The following is a 12922-nucleotide window of genomic DNA, read 5'->3' on the forward strand; positions in this document are numbered from 1 at the left end:
CATAACCTTTGTCTTCTTTACTGTCTTATTATTTAAATCAAAAACATCCCAAGTTTAATTCATGGCCTTTTGAATGTGGCCCGACCCCTTTGCTCGATTTAAAATGTGTTTTTTAATTCGTATTGTTCCTTCTTCCACCGCAAAAAACCCCCCATTATTTTTCAGATGAATGAGAAGCTAATGAAAAATGCTTTCCATTTCAGATGGCACAAACTGGTTGAACCTGTCTCATTTTTCAGATGGTTTTTATTTTACATGATACTGATTTGTTGCATTGACGTTGTTCTGAAACTGCCTGTAGGGATGGTAGCCTAGTAACAAACTTTTCTATGTAATCACTTGAGTGGAAGCGTCTCTATCTGATCGGAGCAAAAAAGAAGTCCTGCAGATGAGTTCCTTGCTGTTTTTTAAACGCCGACACTCAACAATGTGCTCTTAGTGAATGAAACCAAACTGTTTCTCCTCTCATTAAAAATAATTATCCCTGAATGATTCAGAGCCGTGTTCAAAGCACAGTGGTCTGTCTTCCAGTCTGCACACCGAGGTGTATTGACCTTTCACAGCCAGGCAGGCAGCTGTGGCTAATTGTTTACCACCACATCCTGTTTCTTCCCCAATGCTTCCTTTATTGAAGGACTCACCTGCATTCATAACGATTTCTCAGGTTTGTTATGGCTGGGAAAACTCAAGTGGCGCACTTAATTAGTGGAACAAAATGTCTTAATTACTTGCTTGTATATTGTGTTCTTACTTTTCTGATTGTTACTAAACTTATACAAATAACTGGTCGTACATTTTATATTATTTTAGGATCTTGGTTTTCTATCACCCGGATAACATAATAGGATTTAAATCAACAGTGAAATATCATCAGACAGAAGTATTGAATCGACATTGATGCCTGAAATTGACACTAAATTGAAATAGATTTCTCATTTTCATTTTTCTAGCAAGGTGTCTTGGGTTTAATTTAAGTTTATTTTGATGTTCTGGAGCAATGTTACACTCATGTACCTTTCATGACATTTGCTCGATTCATACAACGTTTGAACAATAATATTGTTCTGACATGTAAACCAGACCAGTTTTGTATCATGTGGAGCAGCTGATAGCATGCTGCTGGAATTGGATAGATTTTGTAATGGGTTTTTGGCAGCGTAGAGAGCACTGTGGGATTTTTATCTAGTGAAATTACCCCCTTTTGGCCCGTTTTCTGCGTTATTTACCAACATGGCAGCACCAATTTCCGCAATTGTTCTTCATTACATTCTACCAATAGTGTTCCCCAATCCTCATTTGATGTGTTGGAGAGAAAGAAAGAGTTGGCATGTTATGACAATATCGATTAAACTTTGGTACTTTAAAGAAAACATAACACTATTGATTCACAGGCATGTTTTCTTAAAAACTGTGTAACGTTTTTTTGGTTCAGACTTTCCATTTCTGGCTTTAAAGTTAGAACAAAAAAACCCACTTCTGGTGAGATATCCCAAAAACATGTGGCCCTATAATCCTCTTCCGTACTTTTCTGACCAAATCTTAATGTTGAATAAGGACTGCTCTAGACAACAATACATTCATTATGGGAACATATAATATCATAAACAAACAAACAATAAACTGAGTCTCCATTTTTTTTATCACACCTTCCCAAAGTTAGCCATCCTCAGCTTAAATGTTGTAATTAGTAAACTCCTTAGTCTTCATTGCTTAATAATTCACTTTGCAAATAAATGAACCAACAAATGTTTGACCCAGATGCTGACGTCAGCCTACTACAGCCAATCGCAGAGCTCCACAGACACCTTTCTTTTTGGTAATCCTCTTTCCTAAGAGGAGCTGTCAGATCAGCACCGCGCAGTGCTCTCTGTTCGAGCCACAAATAGTTCCTCGAACACAAGCCACATTAACCGGGCTTACAGTGACCGAGTCACCCCTGATCGGATTGTCTGCTCAGACCTGTCTTCATATTGCTGCTCCGGCATGGCGCTACCCAGTAGAGATAGTTATACGTGAGTTTTTTTGGGTAAACCTGCACTTTTACGCACCGAAGTTACCGGTGGATTTTGATAGAGTATTTAGGGTTTGGCTTTAACTTTAATTGTATCTCTGCCGGTATGTTTTCACTCTTGTGCGGATTGGTGAGTTTGTGTGCCCTGGGCCGCGGTCAGTTAGCCACCAATGGACAGCTGGACGATGGAAAGCGGTACATCTGCCGCGCAATTCCCCTCAGCGGAGATCCCACGTGCCCGGTGACATTGTTACCCGAGCTAAACGTGGGGGGCCAGGAAGAGGAGCTCAGAAATACCGTCATGCAGCTCCGAGAGACAATCCTACAGCAGAAAGAAATGATTTCCAAACAGATAGGCACCATCAACGAGCTCACCACCAAGCTGTCCCTCTGTGCCTCAACCACTGACGATAGGAAGTACGACAAGGGGGCTTCCTGGGGGAAAGAGAAGCAAAACACAATGGGGGATGTTCCCAGAGATCCAAATGACAGCATCGACAGTATGGGGAAAACCATGCAAGGGCTGAAGGACCGGTTGGAGAACTTGGAGGTAAGGAAATGCGCAAAGCAAGCCTCTGTGCCAAAGCCATGCGTAAAAGAACAGTTTGACTTCTAGGAATTATAGGATTACAACACCTTGTCTATACACTGCTGTGACGTTAAACTTAGTTGGCACATTGTTGGCACTTCTGAGAATCATTAAACACTGTTCAAATCAGAGGTATCTGGGGATGAGATTAATTAATCAATTACGCAGGACCAGTTGTGCTGCCTGAGTTTGCTAAGCTATAGGTTCTTAAGCGAGAAAAAAGTAAAATGAGTTTTTCCAGTTTAAAAGGTTAATTATGCTTAATGTCAGACCCATACGTCATTCCTATAGTGTAAGACATCACAGAACTATATGTGAAAATTAACAAATCTCTACCAAAATCAAAAAAATGAGAATCTGAAGCCACATGTTTGATGTCATCAACTGAAGCCTTTTCAAAGAAACCGAATTTAGAGAGATTTTATAGACGACACTTCACCCAGGGGAATGTTCTGATTACATAAATATTGGGTTTTAAGGCAAGTCATTTTTAGATATAGCAGATTTCAACACAAGGCAATCCAAATTGCTTTATAAAGAAACATTTAAAGCCTCAAGATATAGTGCAACAGAAACACATTGAAAAATGACATTTAAGCCAAGAAACTAGAACAAATTAAAATCGGAACAAACTAAATAGAATAAGATATAATATTCAAAGTTACAGTGCAGTGTAATATAAGAATATGTATATGATTTGATAGAAGGCAGAGGATCTTACTATAGATTTGGATTTCACATATCCAAACATCCCCCTTCCCGTTCATTGTCTGGATGCCATCAGGACTTCATACTTGCAGATATCTCAAGCGAGAGTTATCATGTCCAAAAATATTAATTAATGAGCTTTTCCACTTTAAATTTGCATGAAAAATACACAGGTGGTTAATAAGTGCCACAGTGAATTCAACAAGCCAAGCCTAATTACATTTAATCAAACAACGCAATTGGAAAACCAAAGCGTTATACAACCCTGACACTGTGGGCCTGTCAATCATAGAGTGGTGATGTAAGCTCAATGGGGGCTGATGATCCTCGGTGTGCACTTCCTGCTCATGTTGTCCCGTCCGTCCTTCCTTAGCAACAGCATCTGAGAGCCAACGTATCTGGAGCGTCGTTCCCCACCGAGCTGCGGGACCTGCTGCAGCGCCGCCTCGGGGAGCTGGAGAAGCAGCTCCTGAAGAAGGTCAGCAACCTGGAGGAGGAGAAGAGCATGCTGTCCAACGCCACAGCCGAGTACAGGCTGAAGACCGAAAGCACCCTGAGCGCTTTGGTGGACAGGATCAGTGAGCTGGAGAAAGGTGAAGTGTCAAAATCACATCATAAAATCCAGATAAGAGTTTTTTTTGGGATGATCTGGTAAGATGAGTCAACTGGACAGAGATGGCAAAAGTACACCCTTTACTCAAGTAGAAGTACACATACTCGTGTTTAAAAAAACTCTGGTAAAAGTAGAAGTACTGACTAAACTTCTTTACTCAAATAAAAGTAAAGAGGGCTTCGAAACTCACTTAAGTAAAAAGTACCCATAACTAGCAGCTGTTTTAAAGAGTACCCGACCTCCCTTTATATTAATAGAACAATAATGTCGTTGTTAGCTAATGAATGTTTCCATGCTGAACAACGGCAACATGACAACGTTTTCATTGGTCCCTCTTCTTTAGAGAAGACCAGGAAATGATCGATACACGGATCGTGTTCAAATCAATAGGCACGCAATGACTCTAAATAATAATGATCACGCCACCAAACACACATTCAGACTAAAGGAACCAGCCTGTTTGGGAAATGTAAGAAGTAGAAAGTACAGGTATTTGTGTTCAAAATGTAAGAAGTAGAAAGTACAGGTATTTGTGTTCAACATGTAAGAAGTAGAAAGTATAGGTATTTGTGTTCAACGTGTAAGAAGTAGAAAGTTCAGGTATTTGTGTTCAACATGTAAGAAGTCAAAGTAAAAAGCCGTCAGAAAAATAAGAAGTGGAGTAAAGTACTGATACAAGAAACATGTACTTAAGTACAGTAACAAAGTATTTGTACTCCACTACTTCCCACCAACTGGAATATGGTGCATGGTGCCACACAGGAGGAAAATGTATATAATAAAGCATAAAGCTACACTGTAAAATGTTTGGCTGTAAAATTACAGTAAATTACTGGCTACTAGTTGCATGGATTTCACAGTAATGTACTGTAAATATTTCACAGTAATTGACTGTAGATATTTTACAGTAAATTAGAATAAAAGTACAACTAAATACTGTGACTTTACAGTTGCCATGCCCATGGAATTACTGTGATATAGCAGTAAAGAGCTGTGGTATTATGGTACCTTGCTGTACATAGATTACAGTAATTACCTGTATTTTCACACTATTACTGTAGAAGTCATGCAACACAGTAGCCAGTAATTTACTGTAAATATACAAATGTAAATAATATGATAATACATTGTAAATTTGAGTAGTTAACTGGGATTTTACCATAACTACACAATTCAATCAGCTCAATCAACAAAGAAAAACCAAGAAAATGCCCATTTTAACTTTGTATTACTCCATTGAAGTACAAAGTACATTTCACAGTGTCTTGGACATGTTGTTACGGCCCCAACCTCTACTCCACGGTAGTGGCTCGTGTTGAGACCCGCAACATGAAAGAATACACGCAATAACCGGTACTTGGTAACGAGCATTTATTGATAATCAGCCGTTTGCTCACACAAGCAAAACGGGAAACAAAAAGAGGTCTGGAGGAGTGGCCAAAAGGAACAAACAGAAGGAGGGAACCCGAGCCAGCCACACCACGGACCGTAGGACCTAGAGCCCCCCCCCCCCCTAACCAGAAATCAAATATAAACCCTGTGGGAAACAAAATAAAGCTGTGAAAACTGGACTACCAGGTCCTCCAGGCTAAACATAAACACATCTGCAAAAATATGGCCAGAGGTAAGAGGTATTCTAAGGAGAGTGTCTCCCGGCATTAGGATAGGCGAGTCATCCTTCTCCTCCAGCTTCTCTTTATATATACACGGCTGAGTGGAATTTGGAACACCTGGGCAGAGGCGGAGCCAGGGGCAGACCAGGTGCAGAAAACAAGGAGGGGAGCACTTAACACATACACAGACATCCACTCGAAGTCAACAATTTTTCTGAAGAATGTGCTGACATGGGGGTTTAAATTGCCATGGCTCTTTTTGGCTTTCGAGCCCGTCTCAGGATTAATGCCCAGGAAGCATCTGAAAACACTAAGCCAAGACAACAATTTCAATTTTACATAGATTAATATGTTGCATCGTTTATTTTAAGGCACATGCAGCGGTGCCCCTTTCAATTTAAGTAAAACCTGCACCAAAGAAAGAAATTAGTATTTAAAGCCAGCAAGAACGATAAAAGCAAGAAAATCCCTTAATTTGTTGTGTTATCACAGAGGATGGTCTGAATACAGTATTTTACTGTGAAATAATACAGTAACATGTTGTGAAATCCTGGTAATCATTTAGCCTGTACATTCACAGTAATTAACTGTGCCTGTATTGATTTCACTGTGAAATTCAAAATTACAGTATTATATTGTGAACATTACAGGTAAAGACTGTAAAGTGTTAAAACAGTAAAATATTACAGCTAAATATTGTGAAATCATGGTAATATTTTACAGTGTATGTATCTACTACACTAATGGAGAGGAGGCAGAGGAAGGCACTCAGAGGAATAAAAGAGTGGAGTGGAAAGGGTCTGATGAATCAGAGACGAAGTGACATAAAAGGCACTTTTGTCGAGGTTTTCCATTACGTCTGTGTATCAAACATAAAGGGAGGTGATGCTGATGGGATGTTGTTACCTTGTGTTAATTCCAAGGAAACTATGAGCATGTTTTAGAAACTTCTGCCATAAGCAAACTTAACTACCACAAACATCAAACGACCCTTAATGTGTAATTAGAAGTCTGCTTGTTCAAGGGCAAACTAACTGGATCTACTGCAATAACCACTCTTATTCTATTGTGAAAATGATGTGTCTACTCATGAAATGACTATATTTATTCCAGTGCAATACATGTTCTTAGTCTAGTGCAATAATGACATGTATTCTAGCTCAATAACTGTTCTTATTTTTGTTCAATACTTACTGTAAAGCTAGTGCAATAAGGACATTATATTCTATTGCAATATATTTTCTTATTTTAGTGTCATTTTATATTAAAGCTTGTGCAGTAGTTACATTCATACTTGTTGAAGTATGCTTTTCCTTTGTCTTTTTATTGAACTGATAAGGAGAAGTGCTTATTGATTCCTGTCTTTCTTTTCTAAAACGCCTCCTGGGTCACCTCTAACCTTTCCCACTGTGTCTCTTCCTCTTCCTTGTCTCTCTGTCTCATTACAGGAGGAGGAGACTTCAATTCCCCGGAGCAGTTCAAGCTGTCCCTCCCCCAGCGGACCAACTACCTGTACGGCCGCATCACCAAAACCCTGCCGGAGATGTACGCTTTCACGCTCTGCATGTGGATCAAGTCCAGCGCCAGTCCTGGCATCGGGACGCCCTTCTCCTACGGTGTGCCGGGGCAGGCCAACGAGATAGTGCTGATCGAATGGGGAAATAACCCGATAGAGCTGCTCATCAACGACAAGGCAAGTCAACTAGCAGCAACACCATACATGTAGTTTTATGGAAGAAAAACACAGCTAATTAGTTTGCATTGCCGGATTTGAAAGAATATATCCATCACTATTCATCAGTAAAATCAGCCCCAGTCTACAAGTTCTATTATTGTTCTGTTTAATTCAACAAAAATATACTTGGCAGTTACTTTCAACTGAATATTTGACATGAAATATCATAATATAAGCTTCTAAAATCTAATGCATTTTTAAAGGGGCTCTTGCATGCTTATTTTCCGGTTACATAATTGGATATTGTGTCCCTACTGTGACATGTCTCCATGCTGTAATGTCCAAAAGGCTCTTTATTTTCTCATACTGCCTTTGCTGCAGCACCTCTTTTCACCCTCTGTCTTAAACCAGAGCCCAGTCTGCTCTGATTGGTTAGCTGGCCGTCTCTGTTGTGATTGTTCAACCAGCTTAAAAATGTCCCACCCCTTCGCCTATCATGTTATTTTGTGTTCCTTTCATATTATTAGCAAAACTTAATGGATGCTAACCACAGCTAAATGCTTTGCTTTTTGAATCCAAGGTGGCCCAGTTACCTTTGGAGGTACGGGACGGGAAGTGGCATCACATCTGCATCGCCTGGACCACACGGACGGCCAATGGGACGCTTACCAAGACGGAGGGAAGCTGGGAAGCGGGGACAACCTGGCGGCCTGGCACCCGATCAAACCCGGGGGGGTCATCATCCTGGGGCAGGAGCAGGTGAGAAAGCGCAGCCATTATCTATTCTAGGCCGTTTGTATCAAATATAGCAGGCACTTACCTGAAATCACCTCTGAGGACGGAGCATCATTTCTCACAGCATCACAGGTCAAACACTTCTTGGTGTAATGTCAAGTGGTTCTGTTATGAGCAGGGTTCTTTTTAGAACACCTTTGCAAACTGCAGATGGAATATCACCTGAAGCAGAAATAAGATGGTGGCAGGTTATCATGACAAAACAATTACCAATATAATAGTAAAAAAAAAAACCTATCATTGCCCATTGATGCTGACCAATCTGCGCATTATTAACCCTCCTGTTGTCTTCGGGTCAAATCTGACCGATTTAATACTTTCATGAATCATAACTTTTTAGTTTTACATTCGATTGCATTAAGGCTTTATGATATCCTTCACAGTAGACATTTTAACATATAAAATTGCTGATCACCACTTTCATTGAATTTTGGATGATTGAGTCAACTTTGTAACACCCATGGTGTTCCCGGTCATAAAGAAAAGGAATTAGTAACCATCCGGACACACACACACACACACACACACACCACACACACACACACACACACACACACACATACACACACACACACACACACACACACACACACACACACACACACACACACATACTCTAGATGTGTTCCCCCCCTTATGTGCCCATCCCCCCACATGGATCACACCTGGCACACGCAATACATGTTCAGTGTCGGTTCTTTGTATATTTACTGCAGTTGTTAATGTATAACAGTAGTCTGATACAATATCTACAGTTTGAAAGGGTGTTAAATGACATTTGGTGTTGATTAATGGTTTTTGTGTTAATGTAATAGCAGTTCAAACAGGACCGGTCAAATTTGAACGCGAACACCAAAGTAAGGGGGGGGGGGGGGGGGGGGAACGAAGACAATAGGAGGGTTAAAAGAATGAGAAACCTTCTGTGGAAATTAAACCAGTGTTTGAAACCCTTATTATTATATGACATGTTCAAGTTACATGACTGACCACTGCGCAGAGGTGGAATAATTACTCAGATTATTGACTTAAGTAAGAATAGCAATAACACAGTCTAAAAAAAACTCAAGCCAAAGTCCTGCATTCAAGTACCTAAGTACCAAAAGTAAAATGACTCACTATGCAGAAACAAAACACCATGTATTTAGTTTTTTTAATGATTTTATTCTAATTATTGATGCATTAATGTGTTCATCACTTCAATGTTGCACTTGGTAAAAGCGGGTATTATTTAAATTAGTTGATATACTACTGGGTAGCTAAACCTATAATAATATATGATAATATATTAGTAGATTTATATATTCAAGTACAAGTACCTCTTTTCTTTTACTTCAGTACATTAGTAGTTTACAGCAACTTCGATGGAAATCTGTCCTTTAAACAAAATGTCTTTCTATATTTGTAAGAGAAAATAGCAAATAACAAAGCATCTGCAGAGGGACCGAGCACAATCAGAGGATTTCTGCAGAGATTTTGTTAGACTTTATTGAAAGAAAAACAGCTCAACCTTGTGATTTCTGCAAAGAAAGGCTAAGAGCATTTGTCCTGAATTGGTAATAAAATGTTACATCATTTTCGGGCTAGAGCTGGTTTCAACAAGCTTCAACACAATAGACACACACTTGGTTCAGGGGAAGGTCACTCGACATATTGGTACCAATGAAACTGTATGTGTGCTGTGTGTAAGCAAGATCCGATGGTCGTGTTCTCTCGCGTTTACACTGTCAGTAATTAGACACGCTCGATAATAAACAAGGTCAATTATATTACATTATATATTCTTAGTATTATGATCATCTTGTCCAATTCAAAACAACGAGTGAAAAGCAACAAATATATTATAATACAGAATTTTATGTATTTTTGTATGAAATATGGAACATTTTAATGTGTTTTTAGCCATATTAGCCTCTCTGGGAACAGTCATTTTGTTCTCATGGTCGACCACTTTAATTTACACTGAAATATGTTAATAGTGGTCGAACCGAATTTTGCGCACACATTCATGTTCCCCAGAGGATGAACCCTAATGACGTGTTGATTCCCTGGCAGTCATTAAGTTATCTATCTTAATTATGAATTACAAATATCTCAACAAAGATTGATTTTCACCCATTTGTCTAAAGATATTCATGGTCCCAGATGATATGCTGTATATTGGTCCTTTGACCTTTTTTTTTTAATTGCCAATAAGAGGATGATATTTTGGATTTGAAGTTTCATATTACTGTACAAGTATTGAAATGATTGATGTGCGAATTTTGTTCCTGAAGTTCATGTTCCCCTCAGGATAAACTATTGTGACTGTGATGCTCCTCTCACCTTTCTGTGTAGAGACATCGTCACGTCAAATGTGTTCAACACTGGTTTAGGACCGAAAACCCCAAAAAACGAATGCTATCTCCATCAACCTCATTCTTACTTGTACTTTTTTAGCACTAACTATGATTATGTTAGATGGTGAACATGGTAATGAGGTGTAATAAGGGGGAAAAGCGGCTCAGATGACTGTACAATATACACACTGTATACTGGTGGCTTCTATATTTTAATAGTACCTAATGACCGTGTGTACTCTAGTATGTATAGCTGGGGTTTGATCACATATCAGATGGACCATTGTGTGTATGGAGTGGCATATTCACAATCAAACAAGCATTGTAGTATATATTTCCACAAATAAGGACTATAAAACAAATATAATCTCTTTGGTTTCCTAAACAAATCCTAATTAAAACCCTATCAGTGGCATATTAAAGATTTACAGACATTTTCACACATTTGCACTCAGTGTTATGTGCTTCATTATTTATGGCATCGAACAGAAACACCTCAATTAAAAGTTTAATGTCTTGTCCACCAATATTCCCACCAAGTACTTCCTCCTAACGTTTGATTATATTGTTCATGATGCTTCTTTTTAATTACCATCCCGCTGTTTATTGCTCTTACAGGACGTGGTGGGCGGGCGCTTTGATGCCGGACAGGCCTTCGTGGGCGAGCTGAGTCAGGTGAACATTTGGGACCGCATCCTGAAGCCGGTGGAGATCCAGGCGATGGCCAACTGCAGCTCTTACATCCCCGGGAACGTGATCTCCTGGCTAGCAGCCAATGTGGAAGTGTTTGGGAGGGGAGCGTTCAAGCGGCCCATGGAGACGTGTCAGGAGCGCCTGCCTAAAGCTTAAAAACTCTCGTGCCTCTCTTTAGATACACTTAAAAAACTGAGCCGTTGACTTTATGTAAATGACTTGTGTCAACAGATTTCACATAACTGTATTAGGTTAATTGAAAGCAATGATATTAATTACACATTTTTTTGGGTTAAACTTAAAGTTCACCTATTATGCAAAATCAAATTTTTCATGTCTCTTCTACATCAACATGTGTCCCCTCTGTGGAAAGAGACTCTGAAAGTGTCAGGAAAAAAGATTTGCTCTCTTTTTGTCCTGATCCATTTATATAAAAACCTGTCTGAAAATGAGCTGATCAGATTTTGGCCACTTTATGATGTCATAACGATTTTTTGGCTTGTGTAACCATTAGCCAATCATCAACCAAGGTAACCCCCCACCCCACTTTATCATCTGAATCTCCTCCTAGAGCACCATTGTGTTCTTTGTAACCAAATCCCTCTCAGAGGGGCGTGGGGAGAGGCTCCTTATTTTCATCTAAAGTAACAGACAGAGAATCAGCACTTTGGAAACAGGGCTCAAACAGAGGGGATTATGGGTAATGCTGCAATGATCTGTTTGGTGTTTGGAGCCAAACACTTCAGAGACATGTTTTGTATATATCTGAGACCTATAATATATTGATGGAAAACAGTATAATAGTGGACCTTTAATTTAATTGCTTTCAAGTAACCAATACAGTTATGGGAAATGTGTTGTTATAATACATTGAATTAAAGTCAACGGTTCAGGTTTTTTAGTGCAAGTGTTTCCATCCATTCAGCATTTTTTTCATTGTCTGCTTGGCAATTCGTGGGCTTTACATTGAATATCAGCGTGTAAAAATGTTCTTTTTTCTTACTCTGCAAGGAAAGATATTTGAGAAGCACTTAAACCCTCAGGTGTTGGTGCTAAGACATCACTTACTGTACATCTTCATCCCTCGCAGACGCCCACACACTCCTCCCACCACACTCAACAGCTTTGGAGTAATGAAAATCCACTCTAGTCCTACTCAGACGCACGCCACTACAGGGTCCAGACTGTTGGCCGCTGACCTGTGAGTTGATGTTGCTTGCAGCATGGGAGAGAAGGGAGGTAAGATCAAGGGTCTGGCTAATGTTATGTCTATTCCTTAACTAGGGAATGGGCTTAAAGCCAACACCAATCAAACCTATAACCCTGACATGTTAGGGGGGTTAAAATATGGCACTTTACCTGTTACGTGCACGTAGCTTGTAGTTCTGTGCAATAGAGTTATTGAATGTTAGAAGCAATACTTTTGATTTTGCAGCCTTCATGTAAGTAAAAAATTCCACTTGGTAAAGCTTTATTCTTGGATACGGATACCGGTGATACTAGGCAGTCTATCACAGTGCTTTTTGTCCTGCCTTCTTTTCTTCTGAATGAAACCTGTTTAAATGGTGAATCATGTTGGAAAAATATTCATAGCTTCATTGTTGTGATATAACTTTACTTGTGATTTTTCGTTGACAGAAAGTGTAACACGTTAGACCAATCACACTCTCAAGAATGTATTTTAAATGTACTTGTGTAGTGTCACTGTCCGTTGTCAAGTGTATCTGTCAAGAAAAAATGTAGTTTTTTTATGTAATCTCTATTTTTAGTAATGTAAGGCATTGTCGATCTTGTCATGTGGCCTTCTCATGCAGACTTAAGTGCCATCAAATGTTTTAAGTGTTGAAAACCATTTGCTTTGCCAATAAATGAAAATGTGGGAAATAAAG

The 12922-nt window shown here is 39.4% G+C and overlaps 1 pseudogene across 1 annotated transcript; it reads left to right on the forward strand.

The window, feature by feature from the left end:
- Window positions 1-1919: 1919 nt before the first annotated feature.
- On the forward strand, window positions 1920-12922 carry LOC307025667 (neuronal pentraxin-2-like; annotated as a pseudogene). The gene is made up of 5 exons (XR_013810584.1): window positions 1920-2561; window positions 3682-3901; window positions 6983-7227; window positions 7790-7968; window positions 10959-12922. The product of XR_013810584.1 is annotated as a neuronal pentraxin-2-like (transcript).

Source organism: Notothenia rossii, assembly GCF_949606895.1.
Source record: "Notothenia rossii genome assembly, chromosome: 11".
NCBI classification, from domain to species: domain Eukaryota; kingdom Metazoa; phylum Chordata; class Actinopteri; order Perciformes; family Nototheniidae; genus Notothenia; species Notothenia rossii.